This window comes from Eriocheir sinensis, unplaced genomic scaffold (assembly GCF_024679095.1).
Source record: "Eriocheir sinensis breed Jianghai 21 unplaced genomic scaffold, ASM2467909v1 Scaffold1207, whole genome shotgun sequence".
Classification (NCBI taxonomy): Eukaryota; Metazoa; Arthropoda; class Malacostraca; order Decapoda; family Varunidae; genus Eriocheir; species Eriocheir sinensis.
This window is the reverse complement of record NW_026110527.1, coordinates 56605-74808: the sequence shown is the minus strand read 5'-3', so window position 1 is coordinate 74808 and position 18204 is coordinate 56605.

Here is an 18204-nt window from a genome sequence, read left to right as displayed (position 1 = left end):
TCCTTTCCTTCCTTCTTTCCTCTCCCTCTGTTTGCTTACTTCCTTCCTTCCTTCCTATCTTTCTCCTTCCTCCTTCCTTCCTTCCTTCTTCCTCTCCCTCTTTCCTTCCTTCCTCCTTCCCTTCCTTCCTTCTTCCTTCCTTCCTATCTTTCTCCTTCCCTCCTTCCTTCCTTCCTTCTTTCCTCTCCCTCTTTCTCCTTCCTTCCTTCCTTCCTTCCTATCTTTCTCCTTCCCTCCTTTCCTTCCTTCCTTCTTCCTCTCCCTTTTCCTTCCTTCCTTCCTTCCTTCCTATCTTTCTCCTCCCTCCTTCCTTCCTTCTTTCCTCTCCTCTTTTCCTTCCTTCCTTCCTATCTTTCTCCTTCCCTCCTTTCCTTCCTTCTTCCTCTCCCTCTTTTCCTTCCTTCCTTCCCTCTTTCTCCTTCCCTCCTTTCCTTCCTTCCTTCTTTCCTCTCCCTCTTTTCCTTCCTTCCTTCCTCCTTCTTTCTCCTTCCCTCCTTCCTTCCTTCCTTCCTTCTTTCCTCTCCCTCTTTTCCTTCCTTCCTTCCTTCCTTCCTATCTTTCTCCTTCCCTCCCTTCCTTCCTTCCTTCTTTCCTCTCCCTCTTTCCTTCCTTCCTTCCTTCCTTCCTTCCTTCCTATCTTTCCTCCTTCCCTCCTTCCTTCCTTCCTTCTTTTCCTCTCTCTTTCCTTCATTCCTTCCTTCCCTCACACCTCTTTCTTCCTTCGATCCTTACCTCCCTCCCTCCCTTCCTTCCTTCCTTCCTTCCCTCACATCTCTTTCTTCCTTCAATCCTTACCTCCCTCCTTTCCTTCCTTCCTATCTTTCTCCTTCCCTCCCTTCCTTCCTTCCTTCTTTCCTCTCCCTCTCTTTCCTTCCTTCCTTCCTTCCCTCACATCTCTTTCTTCCTTCAATCCTTACCTCCCTCCTTTCCTTCCTTCCTTCCTTCCTTCCTATCTTTCTCCTTCCCTCCCTTCCTTCCTTCCTTCTTTCCTCTCCCTCTCTTTCCTTCATTCCTTCCTATCTTTCTCCTTCCCTCCCTTCCTTCCTTTTTTCCTTCTTTCCTCTCCCTCTCTTTCCTTCATTCCTTCCCTCACATCTCTTTCTTCCTTCAATCCTTACCTCCCTCCTTTCCTCCTTCCTCCTTCCTTCTTTCCTCTCCCTCTTTTCCTTCCTGCCTTCCCTATCTTCTCCTTCCTCCCTTCCTTCCTTCCTTCTTCCTCCTCTCTTCCTTCATTCCTTCCTTCCCTCACATTTTTCTTCCTTCGATCCTTACCTCCCTCCTTTCCTTCCTTCTTTCCTTCCTTCCTTCCTTCCTCCTTCCTTCCTTCCTTCCTTTCCTCTTTCCTTCCTTCCTTCCTCACATCTCTTTCTTCCTTCCATCTCACTCTTTCCTTCCTTCCTCCCTCTCTTCCTTCCTTCCTTCCTCCCTCTTCTTCCTTTCCTCCTCCCCTTCTTCTCTCTCTCTCTCTCTCTCTCTCTCTCTCTCTCTCTCTCTCTCTCTCTCTCTCTCTCTCTCTCTCTCCTTTGTTCCTTCCTTTGTAAAGAAAATGAAGATAAGAAAAAGAGGAAACAAAGAAAAATATTGATAAATGGAACAAAGAAATAAAATAACACTCACCAAGAAATTCCTGTGTCCTCCTCCTCCTCCTCTTCTATCTTCCTCTTCCTCTTCCTCTTCCATCTATAATATAAGTAAGAATTAGTATTTGTGTCAACCTGAAGATGCATTTTACATATAATAATAAATTCCTTTAAACTTTCAACCCTTCCTTCCTTCCTTCCTTCCACAAAGTCACTACCACCAGAGGGTCAACACAGGGGGCAGGGTCAGAGCCTTGCCGAGACACAGGGTCAAATATTTACAAACACTCCTATCTTTACCAATATAATAATCATTTTCCTGGCATTGCTTCCCGAGGCCGCCACAGAGAATAGTCACAAGGTATCCATGTAACTGTTCAAGGTGCAGAAACATTTTAAAACTACCTCCAGGATGACTGCATCTTCTTCAACATATTGGGCTCCCATTACCACTGTTTACACAGACAAAGTTAACTAGGTTTTCATGGGTGGAAGGAAAGTTTGGTTTAGTGACATCCGTGGTCATATGCCGGAGAGAGACAGGAGGGGAAGGAATTATAGGAGAAGGGAACATCTGTGGTCATATGCTGGAGAGAGACAGGAGGGGAAGGAATTATAGGAGAAGGGAAACATCTGTGGTCATATGCCGGAGAGAGACAGGAGGGAAGGAATTATAGGAGAAGGAACATCTGTGGTCATATGGAGCAAAGAGACAGAAGGGGAAGGAATTATAGGAGAAGGGAACATCTGTGGTCATATGCCGGAGAGAGACAGAAGGGGAAGGAATTATAGGAGAAGGGAACATCTGTGGTCATATGCTGGAGAGAGACAGAAGGGGAAGGAATTATAGGAGAAGGGAACATCTGTGGTCATATGCCAGAGAGACAGAAGGGAAGGAATTATAGGAGAAGGAACATCTGTGGTCATATGCCAGAGAGAGACAGAAGGGAAGGAATTATAGGAGAAGGAACATCTGTATCATTGTATGCCGGAGAGAGACAGAAGGGAAGGAATTATAGGAGAAGGAAACATCTGTGGTCACATGCCGGAGAGAGACATTGGTGGAGGGGAAGGAATTATAGAGAAGGGAACATTGACTGTGGTCATATGCTAGAGATGAGACAGAAGTTGAAGGAATTAGGATGAAGGAACATCTATGGTCATATGCCGGAGAGAGACAGGAGGAAGGAATTAGAAGGAACATCTGTGGTCATATGCCAGAGAGACAGAAGGAAGGAATTATAGGAGAAGGAACATCTGTGGTCATATGCCAGCAAGAGACAGAGGGAAGGAATTATAGGAGAAGGGAATATCTGTATATGCTGGAGAGAGACAGAAGGGGAAGGAATTATAGGAGAAGGGAACATCTGTATCATATGCTGGAGAGAGCAGGAGGGGAAGGAATTATAGAGAAGGGAACATCTGTGGTCATATGCCAGAGAGACAGAAGGGGAAGGAATTATAGGAGAAGGAACATCTGTAGTCATATGCTGAGAGAGACAGAAGGGGAAGGGAATTATAGGAAGGAAACATCTGTGGTCATATGCCGAGAGAGACAGAAGGAAGGAATTAGGAGAAGGAACATCTGTGGTCATATGCCGGAGAGAGACAGAAGGGAAGGGAATTATAGAAGGGAACATCTGTATTGGCAAGGCTGGAGAGAGACAGAAGGGAAGGAATTACAGGAGAAGGAAGACCTGTAGCTTCATACTGAGAGAGACAGAAGGAAGGACCAGGAGAAGGAACATCTGTGGAATGCTGCTGAACATGTGCTAATTTGCCCAACGATGATCAAGCAAGACTAAGATTCCACCCGCGGGTTCTATCAGAAATTTATTAATCATGCTAAGGCATATGAGCCATCTTATTTAGCATTCTATGACTTTGAGAGTATTCTCGTACAGCCTTCTTCGAATGTGTCTGGATGTGTAAAGAGACATCATTTTGCCATAGCGTATGCTTTCATACTATAGTGAATAGAAACGGAGAAACAGTACAAAGCGGATCCTATTGTGGAAGTAATGCTGTAAACCATTTTATTCATACAATGCAGTGTGCCTGGAAAAGTTGAAATTTTCTAAAGGCTACAATAAAATCAACATGACCGATGAAGATACGACACGTCACAATGAGCAAACTCACTGTCTTCTGCAAACAGGGTTTTAAAAGGTAAAGGAGTAAAACATCATGACCATGAAAATCAGGAAACAATTACATTGGAGCTTATTGTAATAGATGCAACCTCCAAATGAAAATCACAAATTGCAGCTCACTCTCATTGCACATAATGCTAATTATGACATGTCGTTAATCCTGCGTGAATTAACGATACCTGACTTGAAAATCAAACTAAGACCAAAACGTTCAGTTCACAAAATACCATGAAGTCATCATAAATGACTTGAGATTTATTGACTCGTATGTTTTATGTCTGGTTCGCTCGCGGCTTTAGCGAACCAATTCATCAGTAATGGAACGAACCCATATGCACACAACAGATGTTGAAAGATGTGCCAGCACCTGCGTTGCCATTATTGATCAAGGGAAGCAGGTGTTTTGTTATGACTATATGGATTCGATGGAACGACTTTCTGAGACACGTCTTCCATCCCGCGAAGATTTTTCAATTCGCTTCAAGAAGCAGAACTTTCCGAAAGTGATTATAAACATGCTCAGAATGTTTGGAAAGTAGCTGGGTGTCAGAGCCTGAAGGACTATTTGTTGCTTTATGTAAAAGTGGATGTTGGTCTTCTATGTGATGTCTTCCTAGAGTGGAGAGGTATTTTGAAAACCCAGTGGAGGTTGGATATTGTAAATTATGTTAGCCTGCCAGGATTTGCCTATGACTCCTTTCTGCTAAAAACACAGCAGGAATTAGAGGTGCTTAGTAGCCCAGACATATATCATTGCATTCAAACAAATGTGCGTGGGGCTACACAAGTGTTGTGCGTCGTTTTGTACGCGCCAATAACATCTACACGAACCCTCAGTTTAATCCAAAACATGATAGAAGCACTTTCCTTTCATATCTTGACTTCAACAGTCTTTATCCCACTGTAATGCAAGAGAAGTTGCCATGTGGGGATATGAGAAAACTAGATGAGACAGAAATGCAGTCGTTTTTGAGCGGGGGCTTGGTCAATCAAGCAACCGATGGCGATTTTGGATATCTCATTCTGTGCGATACTGAGGCTGTCTCACGTGAAGTCGTTGAGAAAACGGATGACCTCCCACTGATCATCAGAAGACACAATATCACCAACAGAGATATATCGTCAGTCACACGCGAATGGTATGAAGAAGAAAACCGTCCAGCACCGTGTAAGAACATAAAACTGATTGGAACACATGCTGCTCAGGAGAAAATGCTATTTGCTCTGCCCCTCCTTAAACTACTTATTCGACTAGGCCTGGTTGTTAAAAAAGTGCATGCTATTTATATTGTTTAAGCAAAGCACTTTCTTGCGGACTTCATTCAGGATAACATAGAAGCCCGCAAAGTGCTACTTGCCCTATCAAGAAAAATGCAATCAAGTGTATTTCAAACAGCATTTTGGTCGATTCCTGATGAACGTGGCCAAATATAGTGAAGACATAGATATTGTCACCAACCGCGAAAAGTTTTGAAGCTGGCCTGAAGTCCTTACTTTAAACGCGTTGTACCTCTCAATGATGGTCATGTAGTTGTAACTCGCCATAGGAAATATTCACGGGTGAATCATCCAAACTACATTGGCTACTACATCCTAGAGCTGTCCAAGCTGCGACTATATGATTTCTATTACAATGTGTTGAAGGCTCATTACGGAGATCGGGCGAAACTAGTGTATTGCGACACTGATTCCTTAATAACAGAAATTGAAACTCCTGATCTATTAACAGAGTACTCGCAGGAACCCTTCAAAAGCTATATAGACACAAGTAACTTTAGCCCCTCACATTCCTTGTACAACACAGACAACAAAGGAAAGCTTGGATTTCTCAAGTCTGAAGTGAGGGAAAGAACCATCTCAGAATTTGTAGGTGTAAAACCAAAGTGCTGCTCCATCCTCTTGGCAGACGGTGACCGGTTGAGTTCAGCTAAGGGCGTTCCAAAGTTCATAAAGAAGAAAATTGCTCATCAGCGATACAAAGACGCCCTATTCCAGAAGCAAACATTTACCTTGACTATCAGGGATTCACAGTGCGCAATGGACGAATGAGTACAGTAAAATATCCCAAGAGAGGGATATCTGTAGTTGAGGACAAAAGATACTACATTAGCACCTTGGAGTCGCGATCTTACGGTCATCCCGATAATTATATAGGGATAGAGGAGGAAGAGCAGGAGGAGGAGGTAGCACAGATCATGACACTGTCAAACGAAGAAAATTTGGAGGAAGGCGATGAAAGAGGCATAACAGAAGCGAGACTAGCTGAGGTAATGGGTGGGCAAGAGATCGGTGAAATGGGAGAACTAGAAGAAGAAACCTATGAATTGTGGGGAGAACGGGATGTGCTGGTCGAGCAATATTTTCCCTTGATAAAAAGGGTAGAGGCGGATGATGACATGTTAATGCAAGCCGGAACAGGAAGAAATAAATCAAATGCTCTCATCATCCCCCTTGAATATATGCTAGTAGATAAAGACTTTTCAGAATAAATTGTAGCTGTTTATAAGATAGGACTGGTGTGAATGTTGTATATACTGTTTATAGTGTAAGAATTTGCCTGCTATTTTATGTTAAATATAAAATATATGTAAATATATTCTGTATATAGGACTAATGTTGGAGCCTATGATATTATAAAATTGCACATGATGAATCTGAATCATAATTTGACCAAATTCCAATAAACATTGAGTTTGTTTGACTTGTTTATATGACCTTTATCAAAAAAAAAAAAGAAACGGATGAAAAAACACAATAATTGTCTTAAAATTTATTCGATTTGTGGAAACATGAATAAAACGCTTTTATGTTTCGATCCGGCTCATGCATAAAGACTGCCCGCCAAATCAGGCGGGCGGCGGCGGCGGCGGCGGTAGCGAGAGGTGCGGCGACAGGATGCGACAGGATTGCTCGGGGCCCGGGACTGGGCGGGGCGGGGCGGGGCGGGGCGGGGGCTGCACGGGGTAGTGGCGGTGACGAGTGAGGACCTGTGAGTGGAGCCAGACCTCTGATTTAAGCATGGTATACAACCACCCCACCCCCCGATAAAGGAACTAGAAAATTATTTATGCTTAGAATAGTTTCATGGAATGTAATACAATTCAATATGAAAAAATCAATAAGTCAATACTTACTTTTTATGAACACGTGTTAAATGTTTGATGACATACGGGCATTATAAACTTGCTGTAAGCGAATCGCATCACGTGTTCATCATTCCTCGAATATTCGGTCTTGGAAAACTCCATACATATTTTTTCAAGAGTTTCTCTTACACCCAAGTGCGAAACATTGTAGGCAAAGTACATGGCACACATCGCTTCGCGTGCTTTGAAGTCGAAATGCATTTTTATACATACTGAGCCCGGGGTAATCAATATATTTGAAATGATCAGAGTATAATTTTGGATCGAGAGCATAACTATCTAGGAACACTGCCATGCCCGGTTCATAGTACAGACAAATCCAGTGTCCCATTTCTCTTTTAGAATAACTTGGTAGCGTATTGACGATGCACACTATAGGTTTTCTATATCGAGGTATAGAGTTTACCTCGTCTGCCAATAACACGCCTAAAAACAAGGCTTGCTTTCCTATGTGCCCCTCAATCCTCTTTCAATCTCCATGTTGTTCATCGCACAGCCGCTTCAAGCGCGCACATCACACTGCAGCCGTCTTTCAGAATTAACTGTTATTATACCCACTGTTTCGCCAAACAGTATCAACAGACGGTTCTCGTTTTCTCCCTTGCTTAGATTCAAGCTAAGTCTAAGCCCCCCATTCATTTCAACGGGCAAATTATCATTCAAGTTTTCAGCACGCAAATCAAATGTGCAAATCATTGCCCCCTTGCCGAAAATATCCTTTCCGATTAAATGGTCTTTGTGAAAACCAAGTGCATCCAAAGTACGATGGTAGAGCTCAGCATAGTCATGAGGGAATTTACTAGGAATATTATACATGGTTCTACCATTAACACTTAAGCTTATTTGACTTATATCGCCATGGCTCAAATACAATGGATTTAGCGTATAGTCGCCAGAATGAGCTTCCATGCTCGTTATAATAAGCGAGAGTTTTTCCGGAATAACATCACCCCACGGTTGATCATACGTTCCTGAGGTTTGGTCTTTGGCTAGCACATAGGTTTTCAAGAGGGTTTTGGTAAATGTCGATTTCAAAAGATTTCCTGTGGCGAGAGACGCGTTCAAAGCATGAAGTGCATTAGGATAAGGAAACAGTCGCGTATAAAGCAGCTTGGCTGAATCTATATGCAGACGAATGTTATCGCCAGTTGGAGAATTTAGCAGCCATGCATTACTAGATAGTTCCATTCTGAGTCTAATCGAAATACCATCGAGCAAGTAACTGTCTAAAGAACTTATATCCAGAAGAAGCGGGGTACAGAGTTGTATACCGTGAGTCTTAACCCGCTTCATAATGGTCTTGTGTTGCGCGCTGGCATTGTCAAAGTATTCTGCTGTTACTTTGGAAATAAAACCGTTCTCTGGGATGGTAATATTAGCATTGGCTCCAATTGTATTCAATTTGTTGGGCGACAAAGTATTCAGCATTTTAACGTATGACGTGTACCCATAAAGTACATTATTGTCAACAGCTACATCTCCCAAAAAACATTGCACTGATTTGAATAGGCTGTGCGCGGTATTATTTGCAAATTCAACGTGTTGAGCGTCTTCGAGAGGAGTAGTATTGTCTGGCTTAGTTAAGCGTAAAGAGGTGTGCAACACCAATTTCCCCAAATCAATAAAACTGCCAAGTGTTCCAGGAATGAGAAATTCTATATATCTATCGGATAATTTCATATTGAATCCGAGGTTAGTAGGTAAAACATCAGCATCATAACGGGAGGCAATCGTTGTTTCCAATAATTTCATTTTGTTAGGGCGGGGAAACAATTCACTGACACCGGCGGCATATTGCCCCAGGGGAGAACGCGGGTTCCCGACACCAACCGCGCTGGTGATGCTCGCCATACTGCTCTTAGTTCAACAATGATTACAACTCGGTAAAGATGTCCTTTTTATGACACCTTTTCCTCCCGACTCGCTTGACTTTCTTTTTCCCGCTTCCTCTAGTCAATTTCATTGCAGCTTGCTTTAAGGAATTAATTACATGCTTTTTTATAGAGCTTCTCAAGTTGCTTCCCTGTGAAATATCATCTAGAACGTTGTTTCCAAATGTTCGAGCTGAAGGCACAATGACATTTTTCACTAGGAAAGGGAAAGCTCTGTTAGCGAGTCCTGCTAAAACCGAGAATAAACCCCCGCCTCTGTGATAGCTTGGTTCATAAGAAAGTGTGACTATATCATCAATACCACTCCCTCGGGATGATATCTGTTTGCCATTCGAAAACAGGGTATGATATTCTGCTACGGAAGGAGGGATGAATGTAACCCGCATGGTGGCGGCGAGGAGACTGTTTTTTTCAAATGGACAACATTCCTATTAATACAGCAAAATGTACTCAAAGATTCAACGCGATCGGATATGAAGTAAACATGTAACAGGGTATCCTTCTTCGAAATGCATAGGACGACCTTTTTGATCTGTGAGTTTAATAGAAATCGAATCAATTACTTTGGATTTAAGGGACTTATATATAGTTGGATGCACGCCTTTTGTTAGACCTCCGGAGAGCGAAAAGGCATCAAGAATATTTACATTTTTCCCTGCATACCTAGAGGGATTGACAAGGTCAGTGTAAATGAGAACACACTGTACGTCACCATTTCTCAACAGAGGGGCATGACCATGTAGCGGAACAAGAATGGGTTTTTTTTGTTCTTCATGTGTACCCAAGGAAGAAAACACAGCATAACCTAAGTTGGGGACAAAACCGAGAACCTGGGCCAGTCGCGCATCAAAGGAAACCTTAATAAATACAACTTGTGGATGATAACCATTGTAGCAGAACAAAGTTAAATGATCATTTGTGGAGCTAAATGCAAGAACCTCTCTAGAATACGCTAGTAAATGGTAGTTGTATCCATCGACCATCTCCTTTATCAATGTCGTTATTATACCGTTAACACACATCAGCAAATACCCAGTGTCATTATACAAGATATTAGCATTAATAGCCTTTGACAGTGTGCGTCTTTCAATAGCTTCTGAATCTGACGTTGGTCTTATACCACATTCAAGGTGTATACTACACTCTGGTTCACCCGGTTTAACAATGTAATACCGACGGGGAAGCAACACGTTCAGTAGACCGACTTCATATTCCACGTCCTTGTCTAATGTTAGAGTTTGTATATTATTAGTAAAGCTAGTGCTGGAATTGGGGTAAATTTCCCATCCGCAATGCTGGTAAAATATATATGATGTTACTCCATTTAGAACAAGCAAGACACTAGAATAAATATTATAATTATTTCATTATATAGAGGTAGACATGACGAGATGCCAATTACATATTGAAGGTAAATCATACTAAACATCATTACATTGTTATTTATTGACATATTTTACATTTAGTGATGTACATAATTATTGGGAAATTGTCTGGAGCTATAGTTATTCAGGACCCACGTCGACTACAGCACCGTCCCGTTTTCTTTTCCATTCGTCAGCCACAGCATCGTCCTCTGTATCCACCAGTTTCCTCTTCCTGTTTCGCTCGGGAGACACAGATAGAGTTAATTTTGTTTCAGGCTCATCGCAGGTCCACCATCTGTCCAGGATGACGCACGATATATTATGCAGTTGGAGTTCAGCCGCAGCCTCTTGGAGATGCGGTTGGTAGTCAGCTTTCCACAACACGTAAAGAATTCCAGCGCTTGCAATATTGTAGGAAGACGACACTTGTAATGTTGCTTTTAATCACCCATTCTACCAGTTTTGTGATGGACTCTTTAAACCAGCGGAGGCGGTTATCATAACTGTCTTCCTTTACCCCACGAATGAAATTTTGATCTCTTGACGTCTGAAGATATCCTTGGTTTATAGGGTTATTTTCCAGTTCGCGGCCAGGAGCATATTGGGTTAGGATACACGCCACATAAGGGAGATTTTCATGCAGACTACCGGGAATACCACGATCTTCCCAGCGACACCTGTTCAGTTGATAGATCGGGCTTCTTTCGCGGTAGAGATTACTGTGCGGGTATAATCCATGTAAGCGTCCAGTAAACCCCTCTTCTCGTAGCAGGAACTGCAGTTGAGGGAAGAAACGATGATGGTCTTGTTGTTGCGGTAGATGTCATCGCCAGGAGAACCGTCTTTGTAGTTGAACACGTAGGCGTCCGACATGGTGTCCTCTGGTATACTGGTGAGTGATGAATAGTACCGCTTCAGCTGATGGCGAGGGACGAGTAGCGAACCATCGTCCCATCTGCTCTCTCTTATAAGCCCGCTCGGGGCACCACCGTGTCCGAGCGTGTTCGTTCTCGCCTCCGGCATTTCTCTCTCCATGACGTCGCCGCCCCCTCTGTATAAGCCGCGCGTCCAACGCGGTTCAGTATCTACAACGTCCATGATTCTGTTTCTTTCTTGAATCACAATGTAGGACTGCACTAGCACATTGGAAAAGCGGATTTAATATGGGTCCCATCTGTAAGTTGCCAACGATGGTTGTTTGGTGAAACCAGATCCCTGAAACTTTTGCCGCACGCGCGTATTTTTTATTTCGCTAGGTAATACACCCGTGGCGTCAATGATGTGTTTTATATCAGCAATGTCAGCAATCGTTGGGTTTTGACTTGCATTAGAGAGTAAATTCAACATGTACAGGATATTTGAGGATCGAACAGAAGACAATAGGTTGCCTCGGCTATCCCATTTTACGATGGGATTGTCTTTATTCGTTCTAGCATCATATTGACGTATGGCACGTCGATACTTTTAACATACAGAGGTATTAAATTACTTATTTCAGGATTGGAGGATATCTTGTTCTCCCTAATCCCTGTGACTCTAAGTTCCACGGGTGGTAGTTTTGTGGTTTTGTATACACCAGATCGCGATATTTTCTTTTTTTTCGTAACTTTTCTTTCTTACAGAGCGAGACGACGGGTTCAATCTTGTAGGAGTGCTTGGTCTTGCACCATGGGACGACACGACAGGACCGCTGCTGCTTGCTGGCACATGTTCAGAGACCGGCATATGATCGGGATGGGTCGACTGTGGGTTGAAACACGATTGGCCGTTGACCCCCGGACTCGTGGAGTTGGCGCATTTAGGCTTAATACCCGTTAAAACACGCTCAGCGGTAGACTCAGGAACAAGATAATACGTGCGCATTATCCAAATAATTTTCCGATCAAGGAAGCGGCAATAGGTAATATAGCAGCTAATATATTACCGCCCAGTCTCGATGTCAATATAAGTCTTTTCTTATGGAGAGGAGTTTTCTTTCTAGCTATGGCACGTATGTCTTCCCGATAGTTACGTAATTTCTTGATAACTTTGCTATTGAGGGTGAGGTGCTTCTTTAACAAATTGGAAAATATTTCAGATATACAGTTCAATTGTTCTCGAGCTGCTTGCTTAATAGCACGGTTTCTATCTTTTACTTTTAATTTCTTCAAAAGTAAGACAAAGTTTTTGTGTGCACTGAGGAGTGGTGTCTTTTAAGCATTTTCTACAATATCATTAGCGTCAATCCAGCTGTTGAATGAAGTAGGGTATCCCAGCCACGATACAAAATACTGCTTTTTTTCCTTTATTTTTTCGTGAACGCAGTATTTTAATATCGTATGTCTCAGGCAGAGCGCTTAAGACGAGCTCTGGCGCGTAGAATATCCCCTGTATTGGTTCTCCAGACAAATCTTCTAAGAGATAAGTTCTTGGGCGATTCTTGTGTTTAATTGATTTTATGCGAAAGAGCTCGTGAGTATTTTGCTGCGTGTATCCTTTATGGAATACAGAGGAACGAGCACTTCCAACAAGGCGAACTATTTCCCAACTGCCAGTCGAGAACTGATGGAAGACGCTGGTTGCTTCGGGTTTTTATACATTGCGTGGAATTGCCGTTTGATTGCAGATGGGTTTTTTAAGTTATGAATATCAATGGGAGTTTGTTTGTTCTTCAGTCCAGAATGGGGCGAGCGGTTGTAGGCACTGACCATGTTTTGCAGCTGATCAATATATCTTGAAGAATTTTGAGACGTGATGAACTTGTAGATGCGTGCTTTAAGTGTACGAATGGCCCGCTCTGCCAAGGCTGCTTTGATCTCACTTGAGTACACACTGTATAGCTTAATGCCCCGGGAACATAAATAGTTTCTTACTTTTCGATTCCAGAATTCTGTGCCCAAGTCGGTGTTTAATCTTCGTAAGCCTTCAGAATCTTTATTTTCCACCACTTGTTTAAAGGCCACGAGCATAGTATTTGCGTCTTTATTCCGACACGGGACAACTTGCATATACCTAGAAAACACGTCTATGCATACCAACAAGTAGCCTATGTTATTATTTTCCTTTCTTATATGTCTCACGTCTGCTAAATCGGCAGCCATGATTACTTTGGGTTTTGAGGCTATTATCTTTGCCGGGGAAATTTTTAGTCTGTAGCTTATGCAATGTATATGTTTTATTGCTTCTCAAAAGTTGAATACGTCATCACGTGTTATTGCCGGATTTATACTTTTTGCTTTCTCCCATAATTTCGCCTGAGAGCTTAAACCATAGGGTTCGTTATGTTGGGAGTATAGTGCGTGTAAGAGTTCCTTCTTCCTGGAGTTCACCATTGAATACGCGTTCACCTGGGGTTCTCCAACAATGTTTGAGCTAAAATGTAGGGACTCAGGAGTATTTATACCCAAATCAACAAGAAGATATCCATAAGGACGTGAATATACAGCATATTTATATATATCTACAAACAGGTTTGCCTTCCCCTTCCCGAATATTTGTCTGCCCAGAGTGTGAATTTGAGATAAATCGCGCTGTCTTAACAAGAGGAAATGAGAACAGTTCAGACTAATATTCCTTGCATGCTTTCCACCCATATATAGATTTTGAGTGATAAATATGCATGAAATATTGTTGTGCCGTCCGCGAGTAAAAGCATCAACCACAATTTTGTTCCTTACAGCATCAATGAAAATATCGTCAAGTACATACAATGTCCCTCTCTGATCAAACGTATCCTCGTTGGCAATTGGATCAATTATTTCAGATGACACTATAACTTTAGGTCCTATTTCTTTATTTCTTTGAAGAGGATGAGACGTTAAGCCACATATGACAATTTTTTTGAACTTTTCATGATACTTCAGAATAAGCTGCTGTACAAGTTCCGATTTTCCAGAGTTGCTATATCCTGCAACTATTATGCGCGCAGGATATTGGAAAATATCGAGAAGGTTCTCTGAATATGTCTCAGTCATAGCGGAAACTCTATTAATGATGGTAATTATTAAAGTATGATGCTTATATAGCACAGAATATGTGTGTGTGTGTGTGTGTGTGTGTGTGTGTGTGTGTGTGTGTGTGTGTGTGTGTGTGTGTGTATACAACAAGAACAACAACAACAACAACAACAATAGCAATTACCCTCACTTTGTGCATGCCCCCCACTTCCGTCACCCCCCCGCTGACGGCCCTCTGACCGTCTTACCCCCACTCCCGTCACCCCCCCGCTGACCGCCCTTTCTTCCGTCACCTCCCCCCCGCTGACCGACCTACCCCCGCTCCCGTCACCCCCCCGCTTCCGTACGCCAGCCCGAGAGAGGGGGGGGGGGGGTTAGGGCATGTGAAATAGTGAAAAAAAAAAATTGGGGGGGGGTGTAAGGGGTGGGGGTAGGGGTAGGGGGGGGTGAAAAGGTAAAATAGATGTGGGTAGGGGGGGGGGTAGGGGGGGGTCTAGATACCCCCTCTTCCGTAACCCCCCCGCTGACCCCCCCAACCCCCACTTCCAGTCCCCCCCACTTCCAATTACCCCCACTTCCGTACATTTGTTACTACTGGTGGCACTCTCAAGCTCTGTGATAGGGAATCAAAAGGTGTCATGTGCTGCAGAGAGGCTTGGAGGTGTTATAACTATACTAGTGATAGGCTGGACTGCACTAATCTGACACTTTAGAAAGGTGATGGTGTAGGAATGTGGCATTCGCTGGCTCAGTGGTAGGGGATCAGAAGGTGTCATGTGCTTCAGAGAGGCTCGGATGTGTTATAACTATGCTAGTGTAATCTGGACTGCACTGATCTGACCCTGTATGTAGGTGGCACTCTCTGGCTTAGGGCTAGTGAATCAGAAGGTGTCATGTGCTGTAGAGTGTCTTGGAGGTGGTATAACCATGCTAGTGAAAGGCTGGACTGCACTGATCTGACCCTGTTGGAAGGCGAAGGTGTAGGAAGGTGACACTCTCAAGCTCTGTGCTAGGGAATCATAAGGTTTCATGTACTGCAGAGAGGCTTGGAGGTGTTATAACTATGCTAGTGTGGTGCCTTCAGCCTCGATCCTCTGATTTTAATATATTACTATTAAGTGAGTTACATAGTTGTTAGGGTTACGCAATACAATGTTAAATTATGATTAAGTTTATTCACATTCTGTTGGTGTATAATGGTAGCGAAGCTATTCAAGTTAAGTAGCAATATTATTTACACTTCATCATTCTGTTGGTAATGATAGCGAGCTTATTGATGTTAATTAACAATGATATTGACAACTCACTCTGTTGGTAATGGAAGCGAGCTTTCACCGAAGTACTCTACAATACTGATTAGAACTCGTCATAAAAATCACCAGAAGGGCATCCCCATCTTCGTTAATCAAATATATATATATATATATATATATATATATATATATATATATATATATATATATATATATATATATATATATATATATATATATATATATATATATATATATATATATATATATATACAGATAGATAGATAGATAGATAGATAGATAGATATAGATACATATATAGATATAGATATAGATATAGATATATATAGATATATATATAGATATAGATATATAGATATATAGATATAAAGATATAGATATAGTAGATAGATAGATATAGATATAGATATAGAGTCCTGGCAATAGCTATCAAAAACTTCCCTAGTCAAATTTCTATGGTGCAGAATTATACAAAAAAAATGTCTCCCTTCAACCAGCGATCGATATGTGTTCACAAAGATGAGCATGGGGGAAGGTATTGGTGTGGGGTTAAGATACCAAGGGGGTGATCATAAGCCCACACAAAAGGGGATGTTCACGTACTACATTGTGACACACAACAAGTGAGGTACCAGCTCAGTCAGTATGCTAGGGAACTTGTGGGGGTGAGGTCGAGACGGTGTGTCAATTCAACTCTTTAAGTAACCTTAACATTGTATCAATATAACACTAACAAGCTTGGTGACTAGGAGCTGGGTTCAACGTATCAGTAGGGATGAGGTCGAGACGGTGAGTGAGGGAGACTCTCACACAGTCGGCTTCTTACCTCTTCCCACTGCCCGCGGGTAGCCAGAGGCTAGTGAACGCATTGATCGGTGGTTTAGTTAACATCCAATTGGCTTGTTCCGCTGTTCAGAAAGAGTTTCGAAGCAAGGGAATCAGAATGTGTCATGTGCTGCAGAGAGACTTGGAGGTGTTTTAACTATGCTAGTGAAAGGCTGGACTGCACTAATCTGTCCCTGTAGGAAGGTGAAGGTGTACAAAGGAAAAAATGAAGAACAAACAACAGCAACCTGATGGTTCTTACGAGGCTGTTTGCGACAAGCTACACTAACTATCTAATCAAAGGTGGAAGATGAAGGACAGCAAAGGCGAAGGCTCCCAACCCACACATCCCTCCAGCCAAAGCTGGCAGGAAAGGAAAAAGAACCATGCAGCATGGAAAGAGGAAAGAGGAAAGAACTACCATTACTGCTACCACTAACTGGGCGATAAAAACGGACAAGGACACCAGTATTCGAAAAAACTTAATGACAATGAGTAATATCTTAGTTAATGATTGGATTCAAAATACTTGTCTAATCTATTCTTGAAAGCCGTAACTGTTGTACTATCAACGACATCACAGGGTAGAGAGTTCCAAACATTAACAACTCGATTGAAAAAGAAGTGTTTAGCTTCGTGCGACGAGAATCTTTTACCACTTATTCTCAAATTTTGATTTCTTCTTGTTCTATCTGATCGATCAATTGTAAAGTAATCTTCCGCATTAATATCACTGAATCCTTTAAACATTTTAAACACTTCTATTAGATCGCCTCGCATTCTTCGTTTTGATAGGCTGAATAAATTGACTTATTTAAGCCTTTGTTCATATGACAAATTTTTCAACCTAGGAATCATCTTTGTTACTCTTCTTTTCTATGTCTTTTCTGTAATAGTGAGACCAAAACTGTACACAGTACTCTAGACGGGGTCGAACCAACGAATTATACAGTTTTAATTACTTTTTCCGATTTATTATTAAAGACTCGTCCGATAAAGCCAAACAATTTGTTTGGAGTTTTAACTACCTCTGAACAATGCTGACCTGGCTTTAAATCGCTTGATATAGTGATTCCAAGATCCTTTTCTTTACTTACTGCAGAAAGTTGTAGGCCATTCATTACGTACCGAACGCGATTGTTATTTGTTTCCGATGTGCAACACTTTACATTTGTCAACGTTTAATTTCATTTGCCATTGATTGGCCCAACGTGCAAGTCGATCTAGATCTGATTGTAAAGCTTCTTCGTCGAGTGTCGCAGTTACTTTACTAGCAAATTTTTGTATCATCAGCAAATTTTGATACTTTGCAAGTGAGCCCATCATCGATATCATTAACATAAATTAAGAAGAGCATGGGGCCAAGCACTGATCCTTGAGGTGCGCCGCTTCTGACATCGAGCCAGTTAGATGTAACATCGTTTATAACTACTCTCTGTTTCCGCTCAGAGAGCCAGTCCACAAGCCAATTGTGAATGTTACCCGAAATACCGTGCGCCAGTAGTTGGTTGAGCAATCGTTGGTGGGGGACCTTATCAAATGCCTTTTGAAAATCCAGATATATGATATCTACTGATCTGCTTTCATCGAACACCTAAAATATATAATGAAAAAAATCAAGTAGGTTAGTTTAACACGAACGTTTAATACGGAAGCCATGTTGCGAACTATTTATTATATTATTTTCTTCGAAGAGTTTCACCATATTGTCGCGAATGATAGTTTCCATTAACTTACAAACAATCGATGTCAGGCTAATTGGTCGATAGTTTCCTGGATGAGACTTGTCCCTATTTTTGAAAATTGGTGTGACATTTGCTATTTTCCAATCCGACGAAACTTTTCCAGCTGTTAAAGATTTATTGAATATGATGGAGAGCGGCATACAAATTTGATGTTTGATTTCTTTTAAGACCCTAGGGGTAGTTTTGTCTGAACCAGGAGTTTTGATTACTTTAATTTTTTCAATTGTGCGTAAATGTAAAAAAAAGCTCGCTAATCGCTGCTCCCAGAAATAATCAAAAGAGGTGGC